The sequence below is a fragment of the Neolamprologus brichardi genome, chromosome 19 (assembly GCF_056152115.1).
Source record: "Neolamprologus brichardi isolate AB-2024 chromosome 19, ASM5615211v1, whole genome shotgun sequence".
NCBI lineage: Eukaryota > Metazoa > Chordata > Actinopteri > Cichliformes > Cichlidae > Neolamprologus > Neolamprologus brichardi.
In genome coordinates, this window is record NC_142122.1 from 9,088,608 (window position 1) to 9,107,501 (window position 18,894).

Here is an 18,894-nt window from a genome sequence, read left to right on the forward strand (position 1 = left end):
GCTATTTTCACACTTGTAATGTGACGACAAAAAACGTTGTTTCTGCTCTGTGTTAATGAACTTATAGTCTTTGGAGAAATGCATTTCTATTCTGAGTGCCTAGCATTTATATAAACCTTTTCATTGCAGCTGCACAACACATGCTTGGCTACTTACACAGGGACAGTGCTACCAGGAAAACAAGCCTGCAAGTAATGGTATAATTTTATTCTAACAACGAAAGCTGCACAACAGATGCAAACTGTAAGGAGTAAAAATATAACTGTGCTTCTTGACAGCAATTATATACTTTGCACCCATTGTTAGACCTTAATAAATAAAACGATACTTTTTTTAAAACAACAGAGGGCATAAAAGGCATGAGGGGCACGCCAGAGCCAAAAAGTTATGTAGTGAGGTAAGGGCTTTGGTTTAGGAAAGCAGGATCTGAATCCCGCTGGAGCTGTCATAGCTCTTGCAGCCTATTGCTGTGAGGCCCTCTGGCTGTACTCCTAGAAGCACTAATGAGGACAATTACACAAGGACCATTTATACTCTCTCTGCATTCATATACACAATAACGTGCAATAATAAAAAAAATAATTGCAGAGCTCTCCCAAAGACTCTCACATGCAATATCACCAACATGCTCAATGGACAATTACAGACACAGGCACGCACAGAAAATCATAAGGTGTTGGTAAAATGTAAAGAGAGCAAGACATGGTGGCCAAACAGAGGCACAAACAATAAGCAAAGCTACAAAAACAGAGGAAAGCAGAAAGAATGAACAGTACTTTCCCCCCTCAGCTTGGTGGTGCACAGCACAAGGAGGGAGGGAGTACTGCTGTTGGCTGTGGATGTAACAGTATTTGAATAATCTCTCCAGGAATGGAAAACTGATTAATCCTCGCAGAAGGATCCTAGGGATGAGTACAGCAGTTGGGTTTCAAAGAAGAGATAGGGGCAGGGAGGGAGGAAGAGGCTAGGAGGGGAAAAGTGTAAGACCAAGAGAAAAGGAAAGAGAGAGAACAGGCAGCAATTCAAGACAAAAAGGCCCCACTGTCTCCTTTCTTGACTTGCTCCACCACTCTACCAGCTGATACTCACTACATCCCATTTTATACTCAGTTCAGGGAGTTCCACGCTGTGTGTTCAGTTACTTCATAGTTTAGGGACAAACAATAACACACTATATACTAATTTGAATAAGACCAGCTATAGATAATGCAAAGCATGCCTGCAAAGCATATCTACTGAGCCATGTTATCAGGGCGCCAGCCAACTTGAGGTGATAGTGCCTCTGTTCTCCTTCCCTCCAAGACGGCTATATGAATAGAGAATTTTAAAAATGCTGTTACCGTGGTAATCCAATTTTCCAGCCCCAGTTTGTGGCTTGGCATGCTTATATAAAAAAGGTGGGGGCAAAAAAAAAAGAAAAACGAGAGGCGAGCTATATGTACATAACAGTAAAAGACAACCAGTCAGACCAAGATTGGAAAATGTAGTTTTTGCCATTGTTTTTTTTGGGTTTTTTTTTTTTTTTTTGGGGGGGGGCGCCTAGGCTAAACCAACTTGGATGATGTGTCATCCGTGTTTGGTGATGCTGTGGACAGAGTACAATGAAATATCTGGGTCAAAAAGAAGCTGTTCTGTGCTTCTCTGCAAAGCCTGTCCTCATCATTCTTCTGCTATGAACAGAGAGCAGCCTCTCACTCGTTAAAGTCTCTGTTCGTGTTAGCAAAAAGCTCTGCACCAGTCTATCAAAGTCTGCTGAGGCCTGGGTTTGTGTGTGTGTGTGTGTGTGTGTGTGTGTGTGTGTGTGTGTGTGTGTGTTTTGTTTACTTCCTTGGGGCACTAAGAATAAAAATCTGCATGCAACTCAGACCTTTACTGTGTTAAAATTAATTCATAAATGTCACCTGGTCCATTATAACAGCAGTGCCATGAAAGAAATGCGCTGGTTGCTCATTCAGATTAATGGAGTATGTGCCTAAAAGGAGCTAAAATTATGGTGATAAGTCAGCTAATCTCTCAATAATTACATACAAATAACTACACAATAAACATGAGACTGACCAAAACTTCACAACAGACATGCAACAGGGCTGTTATTGACATACAACATTCAGTTAAGAGAAACTGTGTGTGAAGGGGCATTAAGCTGCAGCTTCATTAATGCTAACCCCTAAATGTGATATTCTGGGTCACATGCAACTGTACAAATTCAATTAAAGTATTACAGACAGCCAGTCGGAGTAAAGCATGACCTGAATGGTGTCTATTCATGGTGCTGTGCCACAACATATAATTTGTGATAGCACTGATACAAATTTTTTATGTGATATAAAAATGTCATATCGTGACCTAACTGCATAGTGCGTGCAATAACAAGACAAGATTGGGCACGTCTGACAGTAAGAGCAACATGCCTAGCGACAAATGAGTACCCAAAATGGAGCTACTTGGAAAATCTCAAAAACTAAACAAAATAAACAAAAAAACAAAACCACACCATCAAGCACAACCAGACTATGGAAATACCAGCAGCTGATGATGTGCAACCCAAATGTAAACAAATTACTTGCCGCTGGAGCTCCATATGAAAGAAAGAGCAAACGGCAGATAAAAATTACTGATGTGACAACATGATGGAAAAGTAGGTTAAAGTTCCTTTAGTTTTTGTTAAACTAAAGCATGAAGCATTATTTTGTACTTTAACTTAAAATTCTCAAGGGAATAAAATTAATTAATTACTTAATAAAAACACTACCTAGGCTACTTTTGTGCTTAGGTAGTGTCCTGACTTATGCTGTGTTACTGGATACAATATTGCACTAGAATGCAATTACGTCTTCAATGACAGTTGAAAACCGCCTTCATTTACTTATATTTATAAATGCTTAAATACTTATGCCCCTTTTCCTACTCATATCAACTCGGCACGGTTCTCCATGGTTTTCAGGGTTTTCCATTAGGTCATAGTACCTAGTACCAGATACTGGATTGTAATAGAAAACCAGTCAATCCGAGTACAGTCCATTTATTCTATTTTGTACAGTATTTTATTTTATTTTGTATAGTATGTTAGTCTATTTCTATCTGATTCTATTCTATTGGGTTTTTTTTTTCCTTAATGTTTAATCCTCTTGACCTGTACAGTCCACTTTCTGCCACGACCAAAAAATTTCCCATGTGTGGGACTAATAAAGGTTTATTTTATCTTATGCCATGGCAATCCGTGGCGAGTCAACCCAAGTAGGTAATACTGGAAAAGGGTTTCAATGATCAAGATAAATAAAAATACTACCAAATAAACCAAATAAGTTTTCTAGCAATCTATCCTGGCAATGTTGTTGTTTCACCCACCCATCCATCCATCTTCTTCCAATTGTTCAAGGGTGGAAGAAGATCTAAGCACCAATTTCTTCATGGATATATCAAGTAGTTTCCAAGCATGCTGAGAAGCTTTATCTTTAGTATGTCCTGGATCTGCACCAGGGTTTCCTCCTAGTTGGAATAAGACACACTCAGGAGGCATCGTAGTCAGAGGCCCAAACCATCTCAACTGGCTCTTTTCCATGTGAGAGTAGTAGCAGCTTTACTCTGAGAGTCCCTCCCAAATTACTGAGCTTCTCACGCAATTTCTTAGGGGGATCCCAGCCAAACTTCAGAGGAAACAAGAGGATGCTTGTATCCATGATCTTATTCATTTGGCCACTGCCCACAGGCCATTTTTGAGGGTAGGATTAGAGAATGCCCAGTAAATCGATGGCATTCCATTCACATTTAACTCTCTCTTTACCTCAACCAACCAACCATATCCCTGTCAATCCATCTGTCAAACTTTCCACTCTCCCCCCACTCATTAATAAGACTCCACTTAAACTCCTCCACTTGAAGCAGAAGCTCAATCCACTTTTTCTACCAGAGAACCATAATGTTTAAATTAAAACATTTCTGTATTTTGTTTGCTAATGTATACATACACAAAACAATTACAAATGTATTAAAGTGGAACATTTATTTTTTATAAACCTTTAGAATGAACTACACCTTTTACCAAATGCTCCATCATCTTCTGAGTAAGATTTTCCTAACTTATATCAACAAGCTCAACATGATATAACTACTACGAAAAATAGCTACAGCATGATCGAGCTGGTGGAACAAGAGAATGTTTGCAAACAAGTGTAACCCACTGCCAGCTGCTTTTCAGCATGCCGCTCTTGAATATCAATGTCTGTACACGCTGCGTCATTCACCTGTCAGGTATGGCATGTGTCGGAAGTGATCCCCTGACATAAAGTGATGAAAAGACGGATGCAGAGAAGTAGTTGGCAAATGCAGATGGTATTACTACTCGGAGAGGAAACAAAATTAAATTATTCCCGAATGTCAGCAAGAAATCGGGTCAGCAATTTTATTTTGGTAAAACATCTATTTGGGGATATTCAAGATGCTCAGAGTGAGCCAACTTCCAAAAAGAGAGACATCAATAGGACAAAGTATAAATGGGTGGTACGCAACATAGGAAGGAAATGATGGGAATAGGGTTGCTGGCTACTGTTTGCGCTGTTCTCCCTGTCGCCTATCTGCCACTGAATCATTTCGAAGTCCTTCAATCTGTTCCCTGCCCCCAGCTAGACACGATGACCCCTCTTTCCTGAGTGCATGCAAGTAAAGGGGTTAGGGTTGAGAAAGGGAAAGAAAAGGAGCCCAGACTGCTGCACAGGGGATATTATGTTGCTCTTTTCTCCAGCAACTTCTAACAGTGTGTGTGTACATCACAAACTCCGCAACTGGCTTTTTCCATGTGGCCATGGTATATATAGATATATGTGTCTATGTACCTAGGAGCATCGGGGGAGCTCAACAACAGCAAGTTCACCAGCTAGCCAACCCTTCGACACAGAAAGCCACACATCACTTTGAGCAACAGCTGAAGCCACATTTAAAAAGCCAAGGCAGTCCCCTTTCACTGGGGAGTGGCAAATCACTGTCACTGTATCTTCTCCCCTCAAACATGCCCCCTGCAATGATTCATAGACTAAATCAATAGCCAGGATCTGGCCTGGTTTCCACCACAAGGCCACACAGGTCATCAAGCAGGCACTCCTAAGATTTATATCACTTGCATTTGCAAAAAAAAACCTTAGTCACGGTTTTTCAAAAATTCTTGCCAGAGGAGATGGCGTGGCAAATTTAGTGCAATTTCACTTAAAAGAATTGTTCTGGAAACGTTGCAGTGATGTGCTGGGCATGGGTTGCTGATTCAAACCCCTGGCCTGCAAGGAAGAGTTTGATGTATTGTTCTGAGTGGCCCAACTTCATTAATCCTGGCCCTGGACTTTATAACTGCTCCAAACTCAATAGCCATTAACTCATGTGGCAGCAATGGAGCAATGTCTTTATGAAGCAGCTGTGAGTTAACAAAGCGGCTGTTTGTATGTGTGCTTGGAAGCCACGGCTTTCTCTCTCTGCAAATGAGAAGAATCACGATAGCCTTCCTTTGTTGGGAGCACATGAGTGTTGTGTAAACTGTGGCACAGAAGCTTAACCTCCTCACAGGGCGAACACTCAGAGCTAACTGCAATACATTCTCCCTGACTCTGGAAGTGAACTCTTCTGGGGAAACTTTGAGTAAACCTCTGAGCAAAAAAGCTACTCATGGAAACAGTGTTTACTTTTTCCCCTTGACATCACACGCATTACGTGCACATGCTATAGCAGCACTTCAGAGAGCGAGCGAGAACAAGAGGATACACTCTGATGTGGATACGCACAATGCTCATGAAAACACACTCTCACAAGTTAGATGGACGACCACAGTTTCTCAAGGCCCCAGAGCCAAAATGGCACTATTATTAAGTTTGGGTATTCTTGAGATAAGTAAAGTGCCATTAGTAGGGTTTTACCAAGATGAAGAAACCAGGCCAAAGTGCACACGTTGGGTATTCTTCATGAGGACAGTGCTGACAATAAGGACACACAGCCATGAATGTTACTCATTCACCTGATTTCCAGAGATCAGTTAATACGTGAGCTATTAATCCTACTTATGGTCAACTTACAACAAATAAAAGCAAGCAGTAGCACATTTATTTGGAGGCTCAGAAAAACAGAAGAAGAATGCTAATCTCAGATTGCAGTTTTTTGTCTTTTTCCTTTTTTTTGGCTGAGCTGAGACCATACCCATGAGATAACAATCTAACCCACCAGAACACCTGCTGACCAAAAAGTGATAGCTTATATTTCTGATCGGTATTCTTCTTTTGACTTTGTGAAGTTACTGCAAGCTGTGCTCCCAGGATCTATGTGGATTAGTGACTTGTTGAAGCCCTGTGTGTGTCAACATTCACTTTATAAAAGGCCACAGAAAATGTCATGTCAGAGTGTTGTCAGGGTCAACAGAAGCTTAACCACAAACTGAAATGCTGTTTTGCCAAGAAAAACGGCGTGGACTGTGTCGCATCAGATCCAGCACAGACAGACACACTGTTTCTGTCAAGTTAAACGGGAGAGTCCCAGTGTGAGCCACAAAGCAGGGATGCACCATTGAGCACTTGATGCAGAGCTGGTGATTCAAATAATTAAAATAAAATGTGGTATCTTTAATGGTTAAGCAACATGTCCATGTCTTTCAGGCAAGGATGCTGTTCCTGCGCATCAGCACCACCACGCCTAATTTAAAAAGCATCAAGAAAGTGACAGTCTACAGTTCTTGTCTTTTTGAAACACTGTAATTACTGCTGACCCACACAGGCAGCTACCAACCCCCTGTTTCTAACTGTAAAAATGCTTTCAGCTTAATCACCAGCCAAACATGCAGTTTAACTCCCAAGGAAGCGATCGGGAACACAAAACACACAAAGAGTAGGAGTCAAAGGTTAAACAGAGTTAAATAAAATCTTTGGCCAGGTTATTTTGTAGCAGTATAAACACCTGCTAAAGTGTATATCTCAACTCAGCTATGCAATACACAATGGATTTCACCAACTCTGAAGCCCTAGCCCTGGGCCTTCGTGGATTAATAGAATAAACCATGCCTCCAGGGAATTTCTCATCCTGCAAAGGAACCACAACTCCAACATCTTGGACTACACCTGGCAGTAGTGCTAATTCTGTGTCTAAGATTTGAGGAGCTCTGAGACTGCTGCTGCAAGGAGCTTACCAAGGCTAGGGAACAGAAACAAGACTAGCATCAGCAGATGTTAAAGCACATGGACAGGTCGAGAAGATCACAGAAGAGACGAGTGATTCCATTAATCCACCATTTATTTGGCACAAAATATTTGGTTATTAAGGTGCAAAGTAGCCTTTGAGCCTTGCTTTCATTATGCAGTTGCATCGACACGTTGGTACAAAGTCTCCTGGGAAAATGAGGGCTCAATTGCACAACCAAGACAGGGAAAGGACGGCGCATTATTATTATTATTTTTTTACCCAGTGTAACTGCTGTTACTTTACTTTGCAAAAAGAAAAAAAGAAGGTTGACAAAGAGGAGAACCAACAAGGAAGCAGTCTATTGCCACTTAAAACTGCTTCATCTAAAATAAAACAATAATGATGTTTGCCTTTTTTTCTTACTTGACCACATGTTGGCTCTAACAACTTCAGGTTATGCAGTATACAAACACTGCTAAATGGTTACAGTTCGTTAGCTGCCCCACTCTTCTCATTTTCCTTGTAGTCCTCTCATCCCTCTCCTTTCCCTTCAGTTAAAGCAACCCAGAGGATAGATCTGCCTTGCATCTGCCAAATGACTCTGCTGCTTATAAGGAGCTTTGATAACACACTTGCAGCAATGAAACTGGCCTGACAGCTGAAGGCGGATGCTCAGTTAACATGAACATTTATTGATTAAATGTTCTAATTGTTATTTGGACACATTCAAAAGAAGAAAGACAATTCAGGCATAAAAGAAAGACCAGAAAGAACAAAAAATTATGATTTAATCAGAGCCAATTAACGTGTTCCTCAAATGAGCTTGTGGGCCATTCCAAGAGGAATTAAGCTTCACAAGGTGATTTGTCTATCCTGTGCGTGGTGCAAACACACTAAGGGAAAGTTAAATTGAGCTGTCTGCAGCATTTAAAGAACCTGTTAGAATCGCCTTCCAATTGCTGGGGGTGACTAAAAGCTAGTCATTTTTGTCGTCGTCATCATCATTACAATCCGCTCTCTTGGTAAACAGTGATTACGAAGCCACCAGAAACATTTAACAGTAGCATCAGGTTACTACACAGCATGCAAATGAGCCCATGCCTGTGGGCAATATAAAAACTGAGCTCAGAGGTAATATGGATGCAAGATACATAAAGAATGCAAATAAAAACTCTTTAAACAATCCAGATTAAAAGCAACCTTGTCGTTTCTTCAGTCTAATTTAAGTGTTCAAAGATCATTTAGGCTGGCAATCCTGGTGTGAGAGGTGCTAAAAGCCTCACAGTTAGGAATGGTGTCAGTATATGTGTTCATTTTGTTCACTGAGTGATGAAGGCCTGTCACTCTTCACTGCACTACCAATCATCATCTAGAAATGGCTGCAAGGGGAAACGCATTCTTTCAGGTCTTTCAAAACTGCACTGCTGGCTTTTGACATTCACACACACATACACACACTTTGACACATTGCGATACATCATATACAGTGTTGAACATGTGTCACTTAGACATGCCCAAACACAAGCCCACAGGAAGTCTGAGAGCGCCACACTCACAAGTGACGAAGATAAAGGCAGAAAAAAACAGAAAAAAATGAAGTGGCAGTGTGAGAAGAATATAAATGAAAAAGAGAGGGGCACGAGAGAGAAGACATGCAAAAAAATTAATGAGTCAAGGTCATCTCAATAATATAACTGTTTATCCCAACAGTGCTGTTTGTAAACGGAAGGACAGTGGCACTTAGTGTCTGTGTGTGTCAGGAGCAGTATTTGTTTAGCAGCAGGAATGATGAGAGGATGGAGTGGAAGAGGAATTTCCTGCTGCGTGAACAGACATACAATCGCTACACTGCCCCTCTGACCAGGCCAAGACAGAGGGGCAGTGTAGCGATTTTGTCACGTATCCATGACAAAACAAATAAGTAACATACCCGGGGACAAGCCATTTTACAGTCACCTCAACCTGCCCGTCAGTTTGGCTGATTTAAACTGAATGATGATAAACTAAGAATAAAGACTGACGTCTCCAAGGATGTTGTTCTATAAACTACCTTTTAACTAACTTTCAAAGGAAAGGGTATCAAACAGTCTGATGAAAGGCAGGCTGTACTGACGTCAGGAAGCCAACCAAACAGGTCTTCTGAGTATGGCTGCAAATGCAGCTGTAGTAATTACTGCAGCTGTATGAGCTGCTCACTTATTTTTGGAATTCTCTGCACGTATCTGAGCTCCACTCTTTGTATCCTGGTTGGGCTATTTGTCAAGTTGAGGATGACGGTAGAATACCAAATTACGTAACAGATTAAGGCAGACTGCTGGTGCTGCCTAGCTATTTATCTAGCACATTTATAGCTGTGGTTTTTGCTCAGACAGGGGTGGAGCAGAACTTCATTTCTAGAATATGACACTAACAGGTTGTACTTTGACTGTTCAATGTGTACTCTACTACTTAAGACTATATTGTGTTACTCAGCAGTATTATCTAAAGTCTGGAACTGTGCTGTGTTAGCCATGTGCTTAAATTAGATTCCCAATCAGGTTGCTACCTCTGGAAGCACAAGGAAGGTTTCAGTTTTGGTCAGTTTTATAGCTATGTTAGTTTAAGGCTGGACTATGAACTCAAGCAGAGTCAGTAAGAATTAGATAATGAAAACTTAACTCAGAAATCCTGATTGCTTTTATTTCAGAGAGATTAATGATTATGCAGGAATGGCAAAACACTCAATTCATAGTATACTTTGAGTACCAGCACCCATTTGGGACTGTATGCCTTCTTTTGCCCAAAAATGGACAACTCTTGTAAATACGCCTGTAAAACAAACATAAGAAATGATTTCACCATGTCCGTTTGCACAGCCAACGTGCCCAGGCAAACAAGCCATTCTTCAGCAGCTAAAAACTGGAGACCAAAGCCATTTTACATTTTTAGATTGGACCCCATTTTGGATCTGATGATTATAAATCATATTTGAAGGGTAAATATGAGGGTTGTACAGATCCTGGGTTTTTTGTTTTTGTTGTTGTTGTTTTTTTTTACACTAGCCAAAGAGAAAATAGATGATGTCATAACCATCAATGCAGAAAAAAGAGACCAATGCAATCAGTTGAAGCGAGTTTAGATGAACTAACACTGTGCAAGGCACATGACTGAGGTGTAGGTGTTACTAAAGAAAGCTGTGCCAAATCGCACAGCTGATGGATACACTATTGCTTGAGGGCCTGAACTTGACTTTCCAAAATTAATTGATTTTGAGGAACTGAGCTGTACACGTTTCAGCACTCAAACTATTTAACAAGGAAGTAAGCCGGGTTTTTTTGAAAAAGCAAGTTAAGGACACCCCACCACTGTCATGTCATATGAGAAAAGCAGAATTAATAACAGAGACAGACGTCAAGCCTCTCCCTCCATGTCCACAGACAGAGTTGGAGCAGCCAAGCAAGCAGAAAGAGAGATGGACAGGCAACTAGGCAAAGACTTCAGAGCTTCAGAGGATGGAAAATTACCAGGGCTCCACAATCAGCTGGGCACCTTTGATCAGCAAGAGCCCAGGCACCAATTACTGCCGGATAATCGGCAGCTCCTCAGAGGCCTGACGAGCTGCAGGCAGTGTGGGCACAACGGGTCACTGACCACCAGGCAAACGCCTGGTCAACAAGGCTCACAGAGCCAAAAGCTGATGGTGGCCCTCGCTGAAATGCTGCATGAAGGCGGCCAAACAGAGAAGCAGCACAGCGAAGCCATTGTTCCCCTCCTGCCGACTCAGCACACTGGCACTCTCACAAGCCAGACATCCCTCTTTGCAGACCGCTCAGTAGTGAAGGAAGAGAGCTATGATTAGAGTGTGTGAACCTGCTACGGCACATGTCGTAGTTTTTCAACATACTGCCCCCCTGTCTGTGCTGACACATACGTAACATACGCAGAACAAATGTGCACACGCATGCTGATCAAACACCTGTCCCCGTAACTGTGGTAAACAAAACGCTGCAGTGCACAAGGCACCACGAACTGCACAATGATGCAACGTACATGAAACACATTCCACGCTGCCTTCCTGCCTGATAACCTATTCCTACGCAGGAAAAAGGGCAACCTGCCTGTTCCCGACTTACTACACGCTATCTAAGAGGAATGTGGACTGACAAAGATATTTAAACCAAACTGTGGCATTTCAAACACGACTCTTACATTTTTCCTTTCTTTTCCTCTTACTCATACGGATCGCTGCAAATCAGCAGTGATTTAAAAACAAAACAAGTGTCTTCACTTGAAGCAAAACATGATATTCAGCTCATTAATAATTGACGTCTTTCTTGTGCTGAGGATCGTTCATTATCGATTAGGCTACGCTAGAGTGGTGGTGCTTGGTGTGCCGATCCTCCCTCCACTGTCAACAATACAGCGGTCTGAAACAGTTCTGACCACCACCAGAAAAAACTCCTGCAGTGGTGCATTAGAAGAACAACTCAGAAGCATCTCCGATTCCTTTGCTTGTTCATACCATACTGTTATCTAACAGAAATCCCAGCAGCAGCCAGTAGACTTTGGATGAGGCACGCTGCAGTTATACAACAGGCAATGCCGGTAAAAGCAGACCCATATGGGCCAGAAGGAGCTTCCCTGTAAACCAAGAGTTAGAGGAGGAATTTGCTCACTAAGCAGCAACATCTGAACAGACGAGAGATGTTACACTGGAGGAAAAGAGCTCGTTTATGAGGCCGTAAAGCAGACAGCTTTCGAGACCGGTATCAATGTCATATTTTCGAGCTGATTTCAGAGATGTTTCTGAGTGTTGATACCACAGCTGTACCTCATTTCACATGTTAATTCATTATGTTGCGTGCAAACAGATGTCTCTATAAAAACAGGTATTTTCATTAAATCAGGCAAGCAACACCTCAGAAATGCACCAGTGTTTAATGCTTTTTCACCTCCACGCAAAAATAACCAAGAATAAACATCAGCATACAGGATTATTTTATAGATTTATGATTTATGTCACACGTATAAGTTCAAGCTTCAATAGCCATCAGTTTTCAATCAATGCTATTCTATGAACACACTCTATAAAATAACTACTGATTAAGACAACAAAAAACAAACACTTTTATGTGTTTGATGATGTGTTAATGATAACACACCAACTCTATTAGGCAAGCTTTCTCTGTATTGCACCAGTACTATGGCTTACTATGCTTTCTTTGACTTGCCCCCATCCAGCATCATAGCTTAGTGTATTTCTAAACACAGTTTTGCTAAGATGACAAAAATTGTGGGTGCAAAGGGAACTCTTATCAAGCACAGTAAAACAAAGAGGGAATTTCAAGTATACTTGGGAATCAATAACATGACAGCTATTAGATTTAAAAATGTAAAAACAATTATTAGATCTTGATGTACATAAAAGCACGCAGAGCACATTTTGGCCATTTAGGCCGTACGCTGTGGACGTAAAAATAATGTCGTTTTTTCCCTCGCATTTTGTATGCAAGGAGGTTTTTTATTCTGTGGCACCAACTTTGAATATTTTGTTGGGTCATCTTGCTTTTTCCTGCTGCATCATCCAGCAACCACTGTGGTGGTTACCAGGAAACTAGTTCCACAGCAACCTTGATACATCAGGGTGACGCGAGGAGGCGGGGCCAAGAAAATCCATGACTATTGTGCAGATTAGGCAGAACTACACTAGAAGCTGCCTGCAGATGGTCACAGTATGCAAGAGAACAGTGCAACTGTTACCCATGCTATGGACAGGCAGTCATTTGGCATAAACACATATCACTTAGTGTTAAGACAAGTAGTAATTACACCAACCGCGCTCTCAGTTTACGTAGTTCATACACAGGAACTGAGAAAGGGATGCACAGCGGTGGTTTTACAAGATCAATACCGAAACCTGACTTTGCATCAGAATCTTTTGTCAAGTTATAAGCTGCTGAACTGTTAGTTTAGGTGACAGACAGACACTTTTCCAGTAGTAAATATTCATAGTAAAAATAGCTGGATATTCAAATAATGTCTAAACTCCTGAAGCACAGGAGCTCTTCTCTGAGCTCTGTATGGTGCCAAGGGGAGAGGATTTAGCCAATATGGCCATCTCGGGTGTGAAGCTCTTGTTGTGAGAACAGAAGCCCCACCCACCTGCTGTTCAAATCTTCCATCTGAGAGGGGCAGATAATCAGAGGATGGGAGGATATCTTATATGCAGGCTGGAAAGGAGCTAAAAACTTCTGGTTCAAACACTTATACAAACTAAGGAGCTGCACCAAGGCAAGATAAATAAGGATTATTTTGAACTATAAATCATACTAAGCTATATTAGTCCAAGAACAAAAACACGGACCTGTAAACGAGCATTACAGTCCCCCTTAAAAGGTAAATAACATCTAGAAAAGATCAGAAATATAAAAAGCTCCTTAAATCCCAGATTGAAACCTCTTCCAGTGGCTATTTTTATACCTTATCCGATGTCACTGTTGCCTACTGTTAACATTTTGGTCATTCCAATCGTTGTGCTTTATAAATAAACATCTCTTTGTGAAGCACAAGCACCACAGTTAAAATACTTACAAGTCTTAACACTCTAACTAGAACTGGTTACTCCCAACCTGTGAGATACACTAGCGGTCACTCCATTCTGGGTCACTCATAATTAAAGCAGAGATCAGAGGGCTGAATAAAGCATGAGCTGTTCTAGTCCAGGAGGCTCAGGTATCACTATTACAGGGGCCTAGAGAGGGACAAAGGAGTCCCTGAGCCCCATGCCATACCGAGGGAGGAGTCACACAGACACTAACCTGAAAGGCAACTCCTTGCATACAGTGATGCACCCCCAACCCCCCTGGCCCTAATCCATAGTTTCAACAGCCAGGGCAAAATGAGGAGCTCAAAGCCCTTTGGACCTAATTACAAGCTAAAGATATTGTCCCTGATGGGGACACTTTAGGAATCGAGTTCAAAGCAGTTAAACACCATCCAGGGCCCACCTTACACTGGGTTTTTTTCCCCACTTTCTTAAAAGAGTGCTAACAAAGCCAAATGCTGCCACTAAGAAACAGCCTACAGATATAAATACTGCACAGTTTGCATAAAACAGGGCAAATAAAGGTACTTTGAACCAGAGAGAAGAAATGTGATTTGAAAAACACCCACAAGGACTTCAAACACTATTTCTGTTAATGTGTAGAAACATTGAGAATTATCAGTTCTACCTGTTTTATCTTCTATAAAAGAGGAAATTCCTGTTGAAGTAGCCCATAGACTCTGTGTACTACGCATATATTTTGTAACTGCAGCAGTTGCACTAATACAGTTATTGCTCCAAGTGATGGGAAATTACTTCGTCATCTCTTGGACATCAGGTGCAATATGTATATATGTGATTACAATAATACATTTACAATGAAATGACTGTATTTTTGCATTGGCAGAGAGAATCACAATACTAAAAACAAGGTTTATGAGTGGTAATAACAATGCAGCAAATAAACATGTCCAGTTAGCCTGTGTGTGGGCATGTAAGCAAACTCTAAAATGCTTATTTGCCTCGATTTTTCCATTCATTTAAATTTGTTTACAATCTGGAAAACATTTTCCCCAAGCAGCCAACTTGTGTGAAACCATCTTGAACGACAGTAATCGTCCTTTGTGTGATAAGACGACACGGTTTACCAACAAACAGCAAACACAGAAGTTCAAATCAACTCCACACATCCTATTTTAGGCTACTTATGTTGAAATGGGGTCAGCGGCACATTTGAGATCCTGCTTCTAAAACCTCTCCTCTGGTTGAATCCTCTCAGAGTGTCTTTGCTGGATCTAATCCAGCAGAGAATATGAAGCTAGCAAGTGTAGACACTCTATAGATTCAAAGGCATCGAATCCCACATGCACCTGGATGTTGACCGCTTTCTTTTGTGAGGGGGACCATTAAAATACAATGGTCCTTTTTACAATGCTTCCTTTTTGTGGCATTTATTATATACGTCAGCTTCTCTATGCTTATTCAAAGCAGAAGAGTTCAATTTGGTGGACTGTATTCATCTTGTGTCACACTGTCCAATTAGAGTTTATAAATAAAAACTTACAGACTGCAAGCAGCATTCTTAGGTAGCAGCATTTTGGTACTTGTAAAACAGGAGGGCGTCAAAACACATTCCGCTTTAGCGTTTGATGTTAATGACAGCATCGTCTGCATTGTCGTGTCACAATCTCGCACATCTACATCATCAAAAGCCCCACGCGTTTGGATAACATTCTCACGCCTGACAAAAAATCACTTGGAAGAGAATCGGGTTTGCAGGCATCTCGGTGAAGATGAGTTTACAAACCCTTTTTCTCGCATTCCCACGCAAGTCAGGTTTAATAAGTAAACATCTGAGCATTTCATTTAATGGGTGCATCACTACCACCAAGAACTGGTGTTGACAAAAAGCACAGGATATGGATAACAACACTGAAACTGGCTCAGATGACACATACACATCACCCTGATCCAGACTGTTTGACGATAATGTGGAAACAAAAAACATATCTGCTATATCAGTCATCTCTTAATGACCAAGGTAACGCTGGACTGAATGCTAAGCTGACAGTGACATTCACTCTAATTTCACCATGAGCAGCAAGAGGCTCAGCTATCACTCTCCTTTCAGGGTAAAGCTTTAGACTGCATCGTCATCATACGGCAACTTTATCTACCTGCAGTTGCATCACTGCTCAGTATTCACATGTACAACTCACTGCCAAGTGTAGGCCCCGCCTTTGAGAAGAGAGCAAAATGCTGAGAGTTAAAGCTAGATTCTCCCACAGAGTGAATCACAGAGCCCAGGACAGAGACTTGCTCCTGCATTCTCCTCCTCTCCCAAACAGCTGACAGACTTACACAGTGGGTTCGGTGGCTGGTAGCCAATCTTGCCTCCCTCATCCTGTGAGATGAGCTAAGCCATCCCTTTCAAAATTTGGAGGAAAAAAAATCTCATCTCCCTCTGTAAGGGAAAAGCAGCAGTCCCCCAAAAAGAACACTAAAAGAACACAAAATGAGCCTTTGGAGACTGCTACACACATAACCACAAAAGGGTCTGCATAACCCGACCTTACAGAAGTCTGCATGTGCATTTTAAGTCTGAGTAATTTAGAGACCACTAGCAAAAAATATTGACAAAAATAACAGTCCTGGTGATTTTCCTTAGAGTGAAGGCTAAATTGTCTTTGATGGGCGCCAAAATGTTGTAAATGCAGAACAAACCCTGGATAAGAGCCGACATCAAAACAAACTGCATCTCTCTGGTCATTACTGTGCTACCACTAGGGATGAATAACAATAATGACACTATTTCTCTTTCCTGTATTGCTTTATAGTTCATTGAGGATTTTTTACATATGGTAAATAGAATTAAGACTACCCTGTTTCTCTGGGAATTAATCCATTGATACATCCAGTTCAAAATCACTGTTAAAAATATACATTTGGCAGATCTTTTTTGATTGTTTTGTTTTTATTTTCTGCCCTAACATTCTTTTTCTAACCCTTATCTAACAGAAAGTCTACTGCTTCTTTCAGGTCTTTAACACACCATCATTAAACATTTAGCCTGTGCAAAACTGACATGACACAACAGATAACTATCCCCTGCCATCACTAAATGTAATCTTCCCTGCAGATAGCATGACAGCAGTCAACAGCTGATGTGCGAGCACTCCTAATGTCCTCTTCACTCACTTTAGTAGGTGCACCTGATCAACTACTCCGTAATGCAAACAAATGATCAGCCAATCACATGGCAGCAACTGGGAGAGCTGGTTGACAAGACCAAGTTCAAAGTGAGCATCACAATGGGGAAGAAAGGTGAAGAGCACAACATACAACATGTCCAACCTATGAATCTCTGCCACAAAGAATTTCTGTTCTCAATGAAAACGGGAGTCGAACCTGGCACTAGCAATACCTAGTAAAAAGTATATAAACTGAATAGCACTTGACTACATCCCCCACTGCTCTGAGCACTCTGAAACCGAGTGCTAGTATTGTAAGCAGAATAAAATAAGCAATGCAGGACATATTTTGAACTTCTTCTTTTTTTTTACTATAATCTGATATTTACAGTCAGAATAACTGGATTTCAGCACCTCTCCTCGACCAGTCAGAGGGTTGCGTCTGTGTTTTCCAAACAAAAACAAATAACTCATCCTGTTTATTATTTCAGGTCACAAATTACATCGCTGCTCCAATAATAAAATGCCTAATGACAGAATCCAAATAGAATTAGCGTCCAATAAACAGGATGTTTTCAACCGTATGGTTGTGCTGCTGGGGCTATCACACTATCTATCACATGGTTATCTTAGTACAGTCTCCACGTGGAAGGTAATCTGACCACTGATGGTTATCTGATCATGAATGGCAGACTTCTTGATCTCTCTTGCAAGAAAGATCCACCTGCCATATAAGACGATCTAAGACACATTATCACACTTCAGAAACATTCCGAGTGCTAAGACTCTGAGTCACAGTCTGTATCGTCATGGTGATCAACCTGTCTGGATGGATGAGTGTTAAGAAGACTCACCTTTATTGTTACAGAACACTTTTTGAGGGGGGCGGTGGGACAAACTTGCAAGTCACTAAACTGCCAAGCTACCGATTAATACCATTTGTAAGGATGGTATTACACAAGCGAACCGTGTGATAGGGTGTAAGTGAATGTCGTGACAAACCGTGTGCTAGGAGCAAGCTATCCGATGAGCTTAGGTCATTTTGCTGAATAACGTCCATCCCCCTAAAGTTATCCAGGTAACTTGAGAATCGTTAGCTACTTAACTAACGTTAGCCATACCTCTTAAACACCTTAGCTTATTCGGCAAGACAGAAGCAGATATTTTCTAACAGGAAATAAAGATGTTAGACAGCTTAACACCATCTATTTTCTCCCTGCTTGTGCTATTTTGTTAGGTTAGCAAGAGAGCTAAACGCCGTGTTAATGGGAGCTGCCATAGCTCCGTGTGCCGCATCAGAGAGGCACAAGCTAGTGTTGCTTAGCTCGGTGAGCTAACAAGCTTCACCGGGCATGCTTACCAAAGTGCACACAGCCCACTTTCAACCTACCTGCGATCACCGCTGCGACCCTGAAGATGCCCCGTGTATGCCGTCACCAGTGTATCACGAGCCGTGCCCTGCCAAAATAATTCAAATTCCACAGAAAGTGTCGGGAGAGACGCTCGCAGTCCAATCGCTTCAGCCACCGCCGCTGAATGGCTGCTACTCGGAGCCTCAATCAAACTTCCTCCTTAGCAACGGACCGCCTCCGCGTGACCCCCATTGGCCGGCGCGTGTACATCGAAGGTGATCGATGGTCGATAGTGCAACCTGGATCGAAGCTCAGTTTCACTCTTTATGCTGTTCGTCTCGTAGTTATTAAGAGAAGCAGGCGTGAAAGCACATTGTAAGACACCGCTTCTGTCTATCGGGTTTACCTCCAATTAAGATGCACCTGTAAATATATAACTACTATAATCTGACCTGAAGAGTGTGTAGTGGATTATTGTTACAATTAATAAGTTGTAAGCAACACTTCGTATTTTGTTACAGTGGGGCTGATTTCTATATAAGCAGGTATCAAACTGTATGCATATGTTCTCATTAAGTTTTCTTGTATTTCATACATTAGTGCTATTTTCCTCTCAAATGTAGTAGGGTATGTAAAGCACCACTGCAAACGTTCAGTTGCACCACTTTTAACGAGCACCTTC

At 41.4% G+C, this 18,894-nt stretch overlaps 1 protein-coding gene across 5 annotated transcripts in view; it reads right to left on the reverse strand.

Moving 5' to 3' along the window:
• The window catches only part of numb (NUMB endocytic adaptor protein), a 42,709-nt gene extending 24,324 nt beyond the window's left edge, over positions 1 to 18,385 (reverse strand). For all 5 annotated transcript variants that reach the window (XM_006798618.3, XM_035911138.2, XM_006798617.3 and 2 more), the window contains exon 1: positions 18,251 to 18,385. The gene's annotated coding sequence lies outside the window, so the exon portion shown is untranslated. The remainder of the gene's footprint in view (positions 1 to 18,250) is intronic.
• Between the last annotated feature and the right edge of the window lie 509 nt (positions 18,386 to 18,894).